This window comes from Chiloscyllium plagiosum, unplaced genomic scaffold (genome assembly GCF_037043375.1).
Source record: "Chiloscyllium plagiosum isolate Xiang-an unplaced genomic scaffold, Cpla_swu_hap1 HiC_scaffold_34, whole genome shotgun sequence".
In the NCBI taxonomy this organism is placed as follows: Eukaryota; Metazoa; Chordata; class Chondrichthyes; order Orectolobiformes; family Hemiscylliidae; genus Chiloscyllium; species Chiloscyllium plagiosum.
Genome location: NW_028270172.1, coordinates 46,628,797 through 46,645,176, shown reverse-complemented (window position 1 = coordinate 46,645,176; position 16,380 = coordinate 46,628,797).

Genomic DNA, 16,380 nt, shown 5'->3' with positions numbered 1-16,380 from the left:
TGATTTGTTGGAAGCAAAGTTGATTAGGGCAATATTTGATCAATTTAAGAAGATGAACAATTAGTCCATGGAGGAATATATCATGGGGAGAGGTTATATAAAAGCTAAAGGAATTCAATCTCAAAATTCGGAGTCTGTGCTAATGTTTATGCTATTAGATTGTGCTTAAATCTCGCACATGAATTGACTTCTGTTTTTGACAGGTGTTTAATTTCATGCTAATAACTGTTTGAGAACAAATGGCTACAGCTCTAAAAACACTTTTAGCATGTCAATCATTTTGAGCTATGTTCACAGGACATGTTGGGAGTTCTGTAGTATAACAGAGAATAGAAAATTCTATGATTACTGACTCATAAAGTTGAATGGAGTCTGTATAAGGATGGAATTGTTGAAAGATGTTTTGATGGGCCATATCTTTAGCAGACTTCTAGATAAAAAGAAAATGCAGGATTGGGATGATAGCCAACAATGAATAAATTCCCGAAATTCATATAGGAAATAATTAGTAGGCATTTCCAATGTGACTCTAAATATCATTATGTCAAGAATTGACTAAGAGTAAGGGGTCAATTATTTGAAGTAACTCATGAAACATATGGTTCTGAGAGTGAATATAATAAGGATATAAGATGTAATAAAAGATTGTGTCAGTGGTAAGTCAGTCCATGAGTAACTTAATTGCTGATTCATTCAACTGTGCCGTTAGAAAGAGTGGCTATACCTCAGTAGTGTGTACCACAATTGGTTGAACTGTTATTTGGAAATCCTAGACAAAGCACACAAAAATAAGATCAAAGAATATGAATGCTCTGTTTTTTTTTGTTTTGGGAATGAAAATTCATTACTGTCTTTAAAAAGAATGGTTCTCTTCAAAAAAAACAGCAGCTTTATGTCACTTCCAAAACATCAATATAATCTAGATTTAACATTTTGTTCAATAATTTTCAATAAAGAAAGCAAAAACATGTTTGGAAATGGAGACTGATAAAACATTTAGAATCATAAGATGTACAACTTCAGTCCAACTTCAATCCTTCGGATCGTGAGGAGGATTGTGAGATGATACAGCAGGACAGAAAAATTGCAGGTGGAGTTTAATGCAGGCAAATGTGAGGTGATGCATTTTGAAAGATCAAGCACAGATTAAAATTATACAGTGAATGGCAGAACCCTTAACAGCTTTGATCTGCAGAGGGATCTTGGTATGCAGGTCCACTGATCACTGAAGGCAAGTCCTCCTGAAGCAGTTGGCACACTTTGGAGATGAGGGAGGTGGGACATCCTTAATTGGTACCCTGTATTATCTTTGAGTTGGTTGAAAAAAGTGTCAGCAAGGTCTTTAACCCAGAGTCTCATCATTCTTGTTTGCCTTCCCAGTCAATCTATATCTGCTGCTTTTCCCTCTGGAGGCAACGACATGGCTACCGGAGGATTCCATGCTTACTGATAAAGCAGTACCTCCTATAAATAGCAAAAATTTACAGTGTGATGTAACTGAAATTATGCATTGAAAAATTGATTGTCTGTTAAGCCTTTCATCTGTTAGAATACAGTGATAGTTTCACTTCTTTCATTTTTTTTAAAAAGTTGCATTCTCGGGTTAGCTGTTAACAATGGTGATAGCTAGACAATATGTTGAAGGTTTAGATTAGATTAGATTAGATTACATTACAGTGTGGAAACAGGCCCTTCGGCTCAACAGGTCCATACCGCCCCGCCGAAGCGCAACTCACCCATACCCCTACATTTACCCCTTACCTAACACTACGGGCAATTTAGCATGGCCAATTCACCTGACCTGCACATCTTTGGACTGTGGGAGGAAACCGGAGCACCCGGAGGAAACCCACGCAAACACGGGGAGAATGTGCAAACTCCACACAGTCAGTCGCCTGAGGCAGGGATTGAACCCGGGTCTCCGGCGCTGTGAGGCAGCAGTGCTAACCAGTGTGCCACCGTGCAGCCCTTCAACAGACAATCAATTTTTCAATGTATAATTTCAGTTACATCACACTGTAAATTTTTGCTATAAATTCTGTGTTACGATTGAGCCCTCCACTATCACCTGATGAAGGAGCATCGCTCAAAAAGCTAGTGTGCTCCCAATTAAACATGTTGGACTATAACCTGGTGTTGTGTGATTTTTAACTTTGTACACCCCAGTCCAACATCGGCACCTCCAAATCATGACTTCTATAAATAATCACTGTCTCCTTCTACATTGTTTCAGGAGTTGCAGCAAGGTCTCAAGGAGGTTCTGATGAAGGGTTAAGTCCAAAACGTTGACTCTCTTGCTCCTCCGATGCTGCCTGAGATGTTGTGCTTTTCCCACACTTTATCCACTCAAGGAATCAAGTGATTGCAATATCCATGTGAGATCCACGAGCAGATATTACCCTCAGATTATCTGAAAGTTAATGCAATTTTTTAAGGAATTCCTGAGCCCTCATAGCTATAACGATTAAGTCTCGCTTCATGCTCTCACATTTTATGGCATGAAGGATTCCCAAAGAGGTTGTTATCATCTCTCATAAGAAGCTCTATGATATGTGACCGTGTCCAATTGTACCATGATGTAACCAAATATTTCATGTTAAATCTAGAATTTTGCAAGAAAGCCAATATGATACCATCATGTTTGTAATACACCCAAAAAAGAAAGGATCGCATCCTTGTACCTTGTGTGCAAATCTGGAAGCTGCAGAGCATTGTCTTCCAGTGCTTGAGGTTATGAAATGGGGACTTCAGATTCTGCATTTAAGGGCCTTGGTCTCACTATAATTGCTTAGCTGATATGACAAAGAGGCGGTTGGTGTGCATATTGAAATATTCATGATTGTTTAAGGTCATAATTTTTAATGTGCATTATTGGACAATGAATTACTGCTGATGAAGTACAAATTGAAATCAGATGGGTGACTTGAGTACTGTACTTGCTGCTCACAGGGCCTCAAAATCCAAAATTTCTACTCTGCTCCCAAAGAAAAAAACTTGCTTTACCCACTTTGCAGACCATCACAGCCATTTTGTGCAGTTATTGCTTGTGATCTGACAGAGCAAGTTTCCAACTGTGTCTTCAACTGAGACACATAACTTCTCCTGTGATTCACAAATTTCCCTGTACTTTTCATGTTGCCTTTTTATTTGTTATCCAAATGGTCCTGATGATCTTTAAGTCTTCCTCAATTTTACTTGAACCCATTTACATAACTAATCATTTTCCCATCTTTATGCCTGGGGCCACTGGCTTTGCAATTCCCTTGTAGAAGTCAATTATCAGGACCTGTTTGAACCCCTCTCCAGATCTCCCAATCATCCACCTTCCCCATTCACAATAAGGTCCCCATTCTATTGATCTACAATTGCCCCATTCACAGTCACCATTCCCTCACTGGCCCAATACAATGAAGCCCATCTCCCAAATTGAGTTTTCCGCTTTCCCAAGCCCTTATAGATTTTTTTTCTGACAATTCAGTGTGCTTTCTGGCACATGCAGTTGTAACATTGATGCAGAATAGTGCTGCAGTGAAATGTCCATCCCCTGTCTGACTGATTGATTGACTGACTGTTCAGTGTTCTGCCCCATTACATGATACTGTACCTGCCTCTTCACTATGCCAAAAAAGCAATTTAAGCTACAAAGGATGGTGACTGGTAATTGAGAAATAAAGATACTCTGTACAGATAGTTGTGGGATAACGAGCATTTCGGCAGCGCGGTTTGGCCATAACGTCACTGAAAAATTAGGGAACGGTATTTTAGAGAATGATTACCTCTGTTGACAATAGCGCGATTTCAGCGGGTATCGATTCGTGCACTTTGTTCTGTGTATGTGCTGATTTGCAAACTGAAATCTCCATGCTGTTCTGCGCATGTGCCGGTCTTCTTGCCATTCTGGGCATGTGCTGGTGTCCGTGCATGTGCGGGTTTGGTGCCAATCTTCGTGCCATTCTGCGCATGCATCGAAGTCTGTGTACCGTTCTGCACGTGTGCAATGTCAGCACTGAAATCTAGTTGTTCTGCACATGCGTGATGTGAGCTCTGTTCTTCATGCTATACTGCGCATGTGCAATGACAGCTGCTGCCACAGCACCTGTCTGTGAGAGATACTATATAGAAAGCACCGTTCTTACATTTTTAAAATGTATTGTGTTAAATTTACTTTTGTTAATAAATATGATTTCAACCTTCATTCAGACTGTGTTCTACTTTGCACTAGACTTTTGGGTGATTTTTGAGTGATCGTAAGTGATTTTTTTTCTGGGCTGGCCCAATCCCATTTTTCCCAGAGGCCCCATTATTTCTATTAAGCAATTTTCTATTAAGTGAGGTTTTGCTGAAATGCATCAACGGCATTACAGGAGAACCACCTGTATTAAGAAAGCAATGCGATCACATAGAGGCTAACAAACATGGATGCAGGGAAACAAGCCAAGAACATGACTCCATGACTACACAAAAGCACTCTAAGTATACAAGCCGGATGTGTGTCGGTTGATCCCTATGCTCAAAGGAACTAAGCAGTAGGATACAAGTCACAGGTGTCCCTGAGTCACAAAGGAAAGTGCTGAAGGGCTGAAGTGGTGTGTGATTTAGTCCGAGAGCAGGCACAATAATATGGTGAGGCTGGTGGTTTGCCAATGCTAACTTGTATGGATGTAGAATCAGTTGCATGATGAGCAAGACATGCTGTTGTTGAGCTGTAGCCATTCTGATTTATGTGTTGGGAATTTGCACAACGAGTTTCTCAGTGGGTCAGAGTTGGAAGTGGCAGATATATCTGGCAAACACAGGGAAACAAGATAGTCATAACTTAAAGTGGAAAACCATGAACGTATTTCTTGATGTTAATAAGCTGATCTTGTAATTCTCACAGTATTTTCCCAACTTTCTTATCAATACTCATTCCATACTAAGGAGTGAAGAGTCTTGCTCACAACCAATATTTCTGTTCAGTCAAATTTTATGATTGTTTCCCATCATGCTTCAATGTAAGTAAGAAAAGTTAGAACAGAAGCAAAATTCTTAAATTCCTGGAAATATTGGAAAACTGAATTAAAACAAAAATACCCTGCACCTCAGGCTGTCTCTGCAGAGACAGAAACAGAGTTAATGGGCTGAATTTTGTGGTGATTGTCAGGTCCCAAGGTTAGGCCCATAATGGACTTTCAGGTCCACTCTTGTAATGCTGTCCAGCGCACTGGACAAAATCTGACCAGAAATGGCCTTCAAATTAGATGCCTCTGGTATCTTATTAAGCGGTCAGTGTGGGTTTCTGGAAATCCAATCAATCAGAAAGCCTAGTGCAATGCCATGCCAAAGGTCCCAGCAAGTTAGATGGGCACCATTGATGCAAGTGAGTGAGAGTGCCTCATTATGGAGGTTCCTTCAGTTACCTATACATGAAGAATTAAATAAAGAGGCCCCATTTTTAAAAATTTGATGATGACAATTTCCACAACGGAGTTTCATCTGTCACCTTCTCCCTCAACTAAGGATTCAACAAAGCCATTAGCCTTGTCCATCCCGTCTCCCATATGTCTGTCCTCACCCCTTTCTCTTCCCTCCCACAAGAACGATAAGGTCCCCTGGTCCTCACCCACCACTCCACTAGAGTCCGCATCCAAAGGATTGTAAGCTGCCATTTTCATCACCTCCAACGGGATGCCACAACCAGAGTCATCATCCCTTCAGTCCAACCAGTCCATGCTGACCATAATCCAAAACTAAACTAGTCCCACCTGCCTGCTCCCAGTCCATATCCCTCCAAACCTTTCTTATTCATGTATGTATCCAATGTCTTTTAAACATTATAATTGTATCCACATGCAACAGTTCCTTAGGGAGTTCATTCCACACGTGAAACACACTCTGTCTAAAAAATTTGCTCTTCGTGCCTCTCTCCTCTCACCTTAAAAATGTATCCCCTAGACTTGAAATCCCCATCCTAGGGAAAAGACATCTACCATTATCTATATCCCTCAGTATTTTAGAAACATCTATCAGGTCACCTCATATCCTCCTACACTCCAGTGAAAAGTGTCCCAGCCTTTCTTAATACTCAAACCTTCCATACACAGCAACATTCTAGTAAAACTCCTCTGAACCCTCTCCCGCTTGATAATATCCTTCCTATTAGTGAGCAAGCAGAACTGGACACAGTATTCCAGAAGAGGCCTCACCAAAGGATGCTGGGTAATCCAAGATGGAGGACGGGAAAAACTTACGGCTGTAAGATCTGCTTCTTTTTTGAGGTATTTTAGGGGTTAGAGGTGATTTCCTTGAATTCCAGGAGCAGTATTTACTGTTTTATATGCTGTTGCATTGTTTTGGAATTTTGGAGAAAAACAATCAAAATAACGGCACTTTTAAAAGGGAGAAGGACAGACAATAGGCACAGGGTCTGTAGAGGAGAGAGAGAAAGAAAGAGAGAGAGAGAGAAATAAAACTGACACAGCACTGATTCTGCACAGTTACTGCCTTTGCTGTTTGAATGAAGCTCTGACATCAGATTGCGTCGAGGAAAACTTAACGAACAGTGAAATTTATAACTGATCTTGGAGGAACCTTTTTGGGAGAGATCACAGCACAGAAACAGATAAGTGCTTACTTTTAAGTGTAGCCTTGCTGTAAATCTACAATAATGAGCAGAGTGAGTTTTTTCTTGATTGTTTATTTTATTGAGATCTGTCTCTTGATTACATTTTAAAAAGACAAGCCATAAGTATTAAGTTAGGCTTGAGCAGTGCTTTTTAGAGCAATAAGATTATGCTATTTTCTGGGTCTGTGAATTGTGAAGGAGAAAGAAATGGCCTTTAGTAGAGTGATATGCTCTTCGTGTCAGATGTGGGAGTTTAGAGAGAAATTACTGAGGATTATATCTGCAATAAATGTCTTTGGTTGCAAATCCTATCAGATCAAATGGATCAGTTGAAGCGATAGCGGCAATGAAGAATTTACAAGAGCAAGGGGAAGTGATGGATGTGAGTTATAGGAAAAGAGAAAAGCTGCAGATACAGAGAGATAGATGGGTTAACTCCAGGAAAGGAGTTAGGAGACATAGGCAGGTAGTGGCTATGCCCATTTCAAACAAGTATGCTGTTTTGGAAAATGTAGGGGGTGATTAGCATTTTGAGTGCGAGCAGCAGCAAAGTGTAAAGGAACCCGGAAGGCTACAGCTAAGGTGAGACAGTTTGTTTTAAAATTACTTACCGGTAGCGGGCAGCGGTTTTTTTTTTTCTCTCTTCACAGAAAGAGCGGGAGCAGCAGGGGGAAGTGACGAAGTCCAGAGGGGCAGCCGGGTAGGTTTTTTTCCCTATAAAAGCGCGCAGGAGAAGAACCCGAGGCACTACAGAGGTAGTGCCTCCCACCCTCCCTCCTCCTCTAACCTAATAATAAGACCCGTTGTGGGAAGTAGGTAAGTGCTGCATTTTGCTTGTTATATTCTTTAGACCCAGTTTTTTTTAAAAAAAGGTTACTTTTAGAGGGATGGCAGTGAAGGAGGTGCAATGTTCCTCTTGCAACATGTTTGAGGTGAGGGATGCCATGGACGTCCCTGCTGATTACACTTGCAGGAAGTGCACCCATCTCCAGCTCCTCCAAGACCGTGTTAGGGAACTGGAGCTGGAGTTGGATGAACTTAGGATCATTTGGGAGGCAGAGGGGGTCATAGATCGGAGCTTTAGGGAAGTAGTAACTCCAAAGATTGCAGACAGATGGGTGACAGTGAGGGGGACTGGGAGGAAGCAGCCAGTGCAAGGACCCCCTGCGGCCGTTCCCCTCAAGAACAAGTATACCGTTTTGGATACTTGTGGGGGGGACGACTTACCAGGGGTAAGTAATGGGGCTCAGGCTTCTGGCACGGAGCCTGTCCCCGTTGCTCAGAAGGGAAGGGTGGAAAAGAGCAGAGCAATAGTAATTGGGGACTCGATAGTTCGGGGCACAGATAGGCGGTTTTATGGGGGCGAGAGAGACTCACGTTTGGTATGTTGCCTCCCAGGTGCAAGGGTACGTGATGTCTCTGATCGTGTTTTCCGGGTCCTTAAGGGGGAGGGGGAGCAGCCCGAAGTCGTGGTCCACATTGGCACCAATGACATAGGTAGGAGGAGGGCTGAGGATGTTAGGCAGGCTTTCAGGGAGCTAGGTTGGAAGCTCAGAGTTAGAACGAACAGAGTTGTTGTCTCTGGTTTGTTACCCGTGCCACGTGATAGAGAATCGAGGAATAGGGAGAGAGAACAGTTAAATGCGTGGCTACAGGGATGGTGCAGGAGGGAGGGATTCCGGTATTTGGATAACTGGGGTTCTTTCTGGGGAAGGTGGGACCATATAAACAGGATGGTCTACACCTGAACCTGAGGGGCACCAGTATCCTTGGCGGGAGGTTTGCTAGTGCTCTTGGGGGGGTTAAAATAACTCTGCAGGGGCATGGGAACCTAGAGTGTAGCTTTAGGGTGCAGGACCTGGAGTGTAGGGAGGTTAGGAACATGGCATCAATCTCAAAGGAGGGTGCCTGTAAACAGGAAAATGGCTTGAAGTGTGTATACTTCAATGCAAGAAGTATACGAAATAAGGTAAGTGAACTTGCAGCGTGGGTTGGTACCTGGGACTTCGATGTTGTGGCTATTACGGAGACATGGGTAGAACAGGGACAGGATTGGCTGTTGCAGGTTCCTGGGTTTAAATGTTTTAGTAGGATCAGAGGTGGGGGTAAAAGAGGGGGAGGTGTGGCATTGCTTGTCAAAGATCGTATTACAGCAGTGGAAAGGACGATGGATGAAGACTCGCCATCTGAGGTAGTTTGGGCTGAGGTTAGGAATAGGAAAGGTGAGGTCACCCTGTTAGGAGTTTTTTACAGGCCTCCTAATAGTCCTAGAAACGTAGAGGAAAGGATTGCTAGGATGATTCAGGAGAAGAGTGAAAGTAATAGGGTGGTTGTTATGGGGGACTTTAACTTTCCTGATATTGATTGGGAAAGCTATAGCTCTAGTTCGTTAGATGGGTCGGTGTTTGTCCAATGTGTGCAGGAGGGTTTCCTGACACAATATGTAGATAGGCCAACAAGAGGTGAGGCCATACTGGATTTGGTTCTGGGTAACGAACCAGGCCAGGTGTTGAATTAGAGGTAGGTGAGCACTTTGGGGACAGTGACCACAATTCGGTGACTTTTACTCTAGTGATGGAGAGGGATAAGTGTGCACTGCAGGGCAAGAGTTTTATAGCTGGGGGCAGGGAAATTATGATGCGGTGAGGCATGACTTAGGATGCGTGGCTTGGAAAAGTAGGCTTCAAGGCAAGGGCGTAATTGATATGTGGAGCTTGTTCAAGGAGCAACTATTGAGTGTCCTTGATAAGTATGTACCTGTCAGGCAGGGAGGAAAGGGTCGTGTGAGGGAGCCGTGGTTTAATAAGGAATTGGAATCCCTTGTTAAATGGAAGAGGGCGGCCTATGTAAAGATGAGGCGTGAAGGTTCAATTGGGGCGATTGACAGTTATAAGGTAGCCAGGAAGGACCTGAAGAGAGAGCTAAGAGCAGCAAGGAGGGGACATGAAAGGTCTTTAGTTGGTAGGATTAGGGAAAACCCTAAGGCTTCCTATAGGTATGTCAGGAATAAAAGAATGACGAGGGTAGGAATAGGTCCAGTCAAGGATAATAGTGGGAAGTTGCGTGTGGAGGCTGAAGAGATTGGGGAGACACTGAATGAATACTTTTTGTCAGTATTCACTCAGGAACAGGATATTGTTGCCGATGTGAATACTGAGTCACAATTAAGTAGAATGAATGGCTTTGAGGTATGTAGGGAAGAGGTGTTGGAAATTCTGGAAAGGGTGAAAATAGATAAGTCCCCTGGGCCTGATGGCATTTATCCTAGGATTCTCTAGGAAGCAAGGGAGGAGATTGCAGAGCCATTGGCCTTGATTTTTATGTCCTCGTTGTCTACAGGAGTAGTGCCAGAAGACTGGAGGCTAGCAAATGTGGTTCCCTTGTTCAAGAAGGGGAGTAGGGATAACCCTAGTAACTATAGGCCGGTGAGTCTCACTTCTGTTGTGGGCAAAGTCTTAGAGAGAATTGTAAGGGATAGGATTTATGAACATCTGGATAGGAATAATGTGATCAAGGATAGTCAGCATGGTTTTGTGAAGGGGAGGTCGTGCCTCACAAACCTTATTGAATTCTTTGAGAAGGTGACTAAGGAGGTGGACGAGGGGAAAGCGGTAGATGTGGTGTATATGGATTTTAGTAAGGCGTTTGATAAGGTTCCCCATGGTAGGCTACTGCAGAAAATACGGAGATATGGCATTGAGGGTGAGTTGGAGGTTTGGATTAGGAATTGGCTGGCTGGAAGAAGACAAAGGGTAGTAGTTGATGGTAAAGGTTCATCTTGGAGTGCCGTTACTAGCGGTGTTCCGCAAGGATCTGTTTTGGGACCATTGCTGTTTGTCATTTTTATAAATGACCTGGAAGAGGGGCTAGAAGGTTGGGTGAGCAAGTTTGCGGATGATACGAAAGTCGGAGGAGATGTTGACAGTGAGGAAGGATGTGGCAGGTTACAGCGGGATATAGATAAGCTGCAGAACTGGGCAGAAAGGTGGCAAATGGAGTTCAATGTAGCTAAGTGTGAGGTGATTCACTTTGGTAAGAGTAACAAAAAGATGGGATCCTGGGCTAATGGTCGGATACTTGGTAGTGTGGATGAGCAGAGGGATCTTGGTGTCCATGTACACAGATCTTTGAAAGTTGCCACCCAGGTAAATAGTGCGGTGAAGAAGGCATATGGCGTACTGGCTTTTATTGGTAGAGGAATTGAATTCCGGAGTCCTGAGGTCATGTTGCAGTTGTATTAGACTCTGGTGCGGCCGCATCTGGAGTATCGTGTGCAGTTTTGGTCGCCATACTATAGGAAGGATGTGGACGCACTGGAATGGGTGCAGGGGAAGTTTACCAGGATGTTGCCTGGTATGGTAGGAAGATCGTATGAGGAAAGGCTGAGGCACTTGGGGTTGTTTTCATTGGAGAAAAGAAGGTTTAGGGGTGACTTGATAGAGGTGTACAAGATGATTAGGGGTTTAGATAGGGTTGATCGTGAGAACCTTTTTCCACGTATGGAGTCAGCTATTACGAGAGGGCATAGCTTTAAATTAAGGGGTGGTAGGTATAGGACAGATGTTAGGGGTAGGTTCTTTACTCAGCGAGTTGTGAGTTCATGGAATGCCCTGCCAGTAGCAGTGGTGGACTCTCCCTCTTTATGGGCATTTAAGCGGGCATTGGATAGGCATATGGAGGATAGTGGGCTAGTGTAGGTTAGGTGGGCTTGGATCGGCGCAACATCGAGGGCCAAAGGGCCTGTACTGCGCTGTATTCTTCTATGTTCTATGATGGATTCTCAGGGGAATGTAGCATGAACAGCCAAGTTTCTGTGATTGAGACTAGCTCTAATGTAATGAGGGATATGTCAGATTCCAAGCAATCAATTGTGTTAGGGGACTCTCTAGTCAGAGGTACAGACAGATGTTTCTGTGGCCAGCAGCGAAAAATCAGAATGGTGTGTTGCCTCTCTGGTGGCAGGATTAAGGATGTCTCAGAGAGAGTGCAGAATGTTCTCAAAGTGGAGAGGGACCAGCAGGAAGTCATTGTACACATTGGAACCAATGACATAGGAAGGGAAATGGATGAGATTCTGAAGGGAGAATATTGAAAATTAGGCAGGAATTTAAAAAGGAGGCCCTCAAAGGTAGTAATATCTGGATTGCTCCCGTTGCTTCAAGCTAGTGAGGATAGGAATAGGAGGATAGAACAGATGAATTTGTGGCTGAGGAGCTGGTGCATGGGAGAAGGGTTCACATTTTTGGATCTTTGGAATCTCTTCTGGGGAAGAAGTGACCAGTGCAAGAAGGGTGGATTGCACCTGAATTGGAAGGGGACTAATATACTGGCAGGGAGATTTGCTGAGCTGCTCGGGAGGATTTAAACTAGTAAGGTGGGTGGGGTAATGGGTTGGAGGAACCAGGGAAATAGTGAGGAAGAGATCAAACTGAGACTGGTACAGTTGAGAAAAGAAGTGAGACAAACAGTCAGGGCAGGTAGGGACAAAGCAGAGAACAAGGTAGGACTGATAAATTAAACTGATAAATTTGGGTGGCACAGTGGCTCAGTGGTTAGCACTGCTGCCTCACAGTGTCAGGGACCCAGGTTCAATTCCTGCCTCAGTGATGGTCTGTGTGGAGTTTGCATATTCTCCGTGTCTGCGTAGGTTTCCTCCGGGTGCTCTTGTTTCCTTCCACGATCCAAAGATGCGCAGGTCAGGTGAATTGGCCATGGCTAAATTGCCCATAGTGTTAGGTAGGTTAGTCAGGGGTAAATATAGGGTAGGGGAATAAATCTGACTGTGTTATTCTTTGGAGGGTCGGTGTTGATTTGTTGGGCTGAAGGGCCTGTTTCCATACTGTAGGGAATCTAATCTAAACTTCAATGCATGAGGCCTAACAGGGAAAGCAGATGAACTCAGGGCATGGTTAGGAACATGGGATTGGGATACCATAGCAATTACAGAAACGTGGCTCAGGAATGGACAGGACTAACAGCTTAATGTTCCAGAATACAAATGCTATAGAAAGGGAGACATGAGATGAGGAGGCGTGGTGCTTTTGATAAGGGATAGCATTACAGCTGTACTGAGGGAGGATATTCCTGGAACTACATCCAGGGAAGTTATTTGGGTGGAACTGAAAAATAAGAAAGGTATGATCACCTTATTAGGATTGTATTATAGAGCCCTAATAGTCAGCAGTAAATTCAGAGACAAATTTGTAAGGAGATCTCAGTTATCTGTAAGAATAATAGGGTGGTTATGGTAGGGCATTTTAACATTCCAAACATTGACTGGGACTGCCATAATGTTAAGAGTTTAGATGGAGAGGAATTTGTTAAGTGTGTACAAGAACATTTTCTGATCCAGTATGTGGATGTAGCAACTAGAGAAGTTGCAAAACCTGACCTACGCTTGGGAAATAAGGCAGGGCAGATGACTGAGGTGTCAGTGAGGGAGCACTTTGGGGCCAGCAACCAAAGTTCTATTAGTTTTAAAATAGTGATAGTAAAGGATAAACTGGATCTATAAGTTGAAGTTCTAAATTGGAGGAAGGCTAATTTTGATGGTATTAGGTAAGAACTTTCAAAAGCTGATTGGGAGCAGATGTTCATACGTAAGGGATGGCTGGAAAATGGGAAGCATTCAGAAATGAGATAATGAGAGTCCAGAGACAGTATATTCCTGTTAGGGTGAAAGGAAAGGCTGGTAGGTATAGGGAATGCTAGATGACGAGAGAAATTGAGGGTTTGGTAAAGAAAATGAAGGAAGCATATGTCAGGTATAGACAGAATAAATTGAGTGAATCCTTATAAAAGTAAAAAGGCAGTAGGAGTATACTTAAGGGGGAAATCAGGAATGCAAAAAGGGGAAATGAGATAGCTTTGGCAAATAGGGTTAAGGTGAATCCAAAATGTTTTTACAAATACATTAAGGACAAAAGAGTAACTAGGGAGAGAATAAGGCCTCTCACAGATCAGCAAGGCAGCTTTTGAGTGGAGCCGCAGGAGATGGGGGAGATACTAAATGGGTATTTTGCAACAGTGTTTACTGTGAAGAAGGACATGGAAGATATAGAATGTAGGGAAATAGATGGTGACATCTTGAAAAATGTCCATATTATAGAGGTGGTGGTGCTGGATGTCTTGAAATGCATACAGGTGGATAAATCCCCAGGACCTTATAAGGTGTGCCCTAGAACTCTGTGGGAAACTGGGCCCCTTGCTGAGATATTTGTATCATCGATAGTCACAAGTGAAGTGCAGGAAGACTGGAGGTTGACTAACATGGTGCCACTATTTAAGAAAGGTGGTAAGGACAAGCCAGGGAACTATAGACCAGTGAGCTTGACTTCAGTGGTGGGCAGGTTGTTGGAGGGAATCCTGAGGGACAGGATTTACATGCATTTGGAAAGGCAAGGACTGATTAGGGATAGTCAACATGTGTGGGAAATCATGTCTCACGAACTTGACTGAGTTTTTTGAAGAAGTAACAAAGAGGAGTGATGAGGGCAGAGTAGTGGACGTTATCTATATGGACTTCAATAAGGCGTTCGACAAGATTCCTCATGGGAGACTGGTTAGCAAAGTTAGATCTCATGGAATACAGGTAGAACTAGCCATTTGGATACAGAACTGACTCGAAGGTAGAAGACAGAAGGTGGTGCTGGAGGGTTGCTTTTTCAGACTGGAGGCCTGTGACCAGTGGCCACAAGGATCAGTGCAGAGTCCACACTACTTTTCATTCTTAAAAGCACAATTTGGATATGAACATGGGGGTATAGTTAGTAAGTTTACAGGTGACACCAAAATTGGAGGTGTCGTGGACAGCAAAGAAGGTTACCTCAGAATACAACAGGATCCTGATCAGATGGGCCAATGGACTGATGAGTGGCAGATGGAGTTTAATTTAGATAAATGAGAGGTGCTGCATTTTGGGAAAGCAAATAAGAGCAGGACTTATACACTTAATGGTAAGGTCCTAGGGAGTGTTACTGAATAGTGGAGTGCAGGTACATAGCTCCTTGAAAGTAGAGTTGCAGGTAGATAGGATAGTGAAGAAGGTGTTTGGTATGCTTTCCTTTACTGGTCAGAATATTGAGTATAGAAATTGGGAGGTCATGTTGTGGCTGTACAGGACATTGGTTAGGCCCCATTTGGAATATTGTGTGCAATTCTGGTCTCCTTCCTACTGGAAGGATGTTGTGAAGCATGAAAGGGTTCAGAAAAGATTGAAAGGATGTTGCCAGGGTTGGAGGATTTGAGCTATAGGGAGAGACTGAATAGGCTGGGGTTGTTTTCCCTGGAGTGTCAGAGGCTGAGGGGTGACCTTATAGAGGTTCCTAAAATCATGAGGGACATGGTTAGGTTAAATAGACAAAGTATTTTCCCTGGGGTGGGGAGAATCCAGAACTAGACGGCATAGGGGGAGGTTTATGGTGAGAGGGGAAAGATATAAAAGGGACCCAAGGGGCAATGTTTACATGCAGAGGGTGGTGCATGTATAGAATGAGCTGCCAGAGGAAGTAGTGGAAGCTGGTACAATTGCAGCATTTAAAAGGCATCTGGATGGGTATATAAATAGGAAGGGTTTAGAGGGATATGGGCCAAGTGCTAGCAAATGGGACTAGATTAGGTTGGGGTATCTGGTCGGCATAGACGAGTTGGACCGAAGGGTCTGTTTCCGTGCTGTATATCTCAATGACTCTCTGAACAACATCCTGTACCACCTCAACATGACTTCCCAACTCCTATACTCAAACGACTGAGCAATGAAGGCAAACATGCCAAACACCTTTTGACCACCCTGCACCCCTAGGTGTCTCTGTTCTACAACACTCCACAAGGCTGAAAATGTGTTGCTGGAACAGCGCAGCAGGTCAGGCAGCATCTAGGGAACAGGAGAATCGACGTTTCGGGCATAAGCCCTTCTTCAGGAACCCTGTCATTAATTGTACAAGGAGAAAGTGAGGACTGCAGATGCTGGAGATCAGAGTCAAAACGTGTGGTGCTGGAAAAGCACAGCTGGTCAGGCAGCATCCAAGAGCAGGAGAGTCGATGAGCTCTTCATCAGGAATGTGGGTGGTGGGGTCAAGGTAGCTGGGAGATAAATGAGAAGGGGGTGGAGCTGGGGGGAAGGTAGCTGGGAATGCGATAGGTAGGAGGAGACAGGACACCAACTAGTGGAACACCCTTGTTTGTTGTCTCAAAATGCAATACTTGGCATTTCTCCAGAGTGAACTCCATCTGCCATTTTTCAGCCCGTTGACCCATTTGATCAAGATCACTTTGTAATCTTAGAAAATCTTCTTCATTATTTACTATGCCATCAATTTTGGTGTTGCCCACAAACCTACTAACTATGCCTTCTATATTCTCATCCAAATCATTTGTATAAATGACAAACAAAAGAGGATTCAGAAACGATCCCTGCAGGACACCACTGGTGACAAGCCTCCAGTCCCAAAAGCAACCCTCCACCAACACTCTGTGTCCTATGGTTAAGCCAATTATGTAATCCATCGGCAAGCTCACCTTGAATCAGTCTACCATGTGGAAGCTTGTCGAAGGCTTTACTAAAATCCAAATAAACAACGTCTGCCATCATCAATCTTTTTGGCAACTTCCTCAAAAAGCTCAATCAAGTTTGTGAGATACAATTTTCCTCCCACAAAATCATGCTGACTATCCCTAATAAATCTTTCCCTCTTTAAATGTCCATAAATCATATCTTCTATAATCATCTCCCACTATTTACCCACAACCGAAGTCAAACTCACAAATCTGTAGTTTCC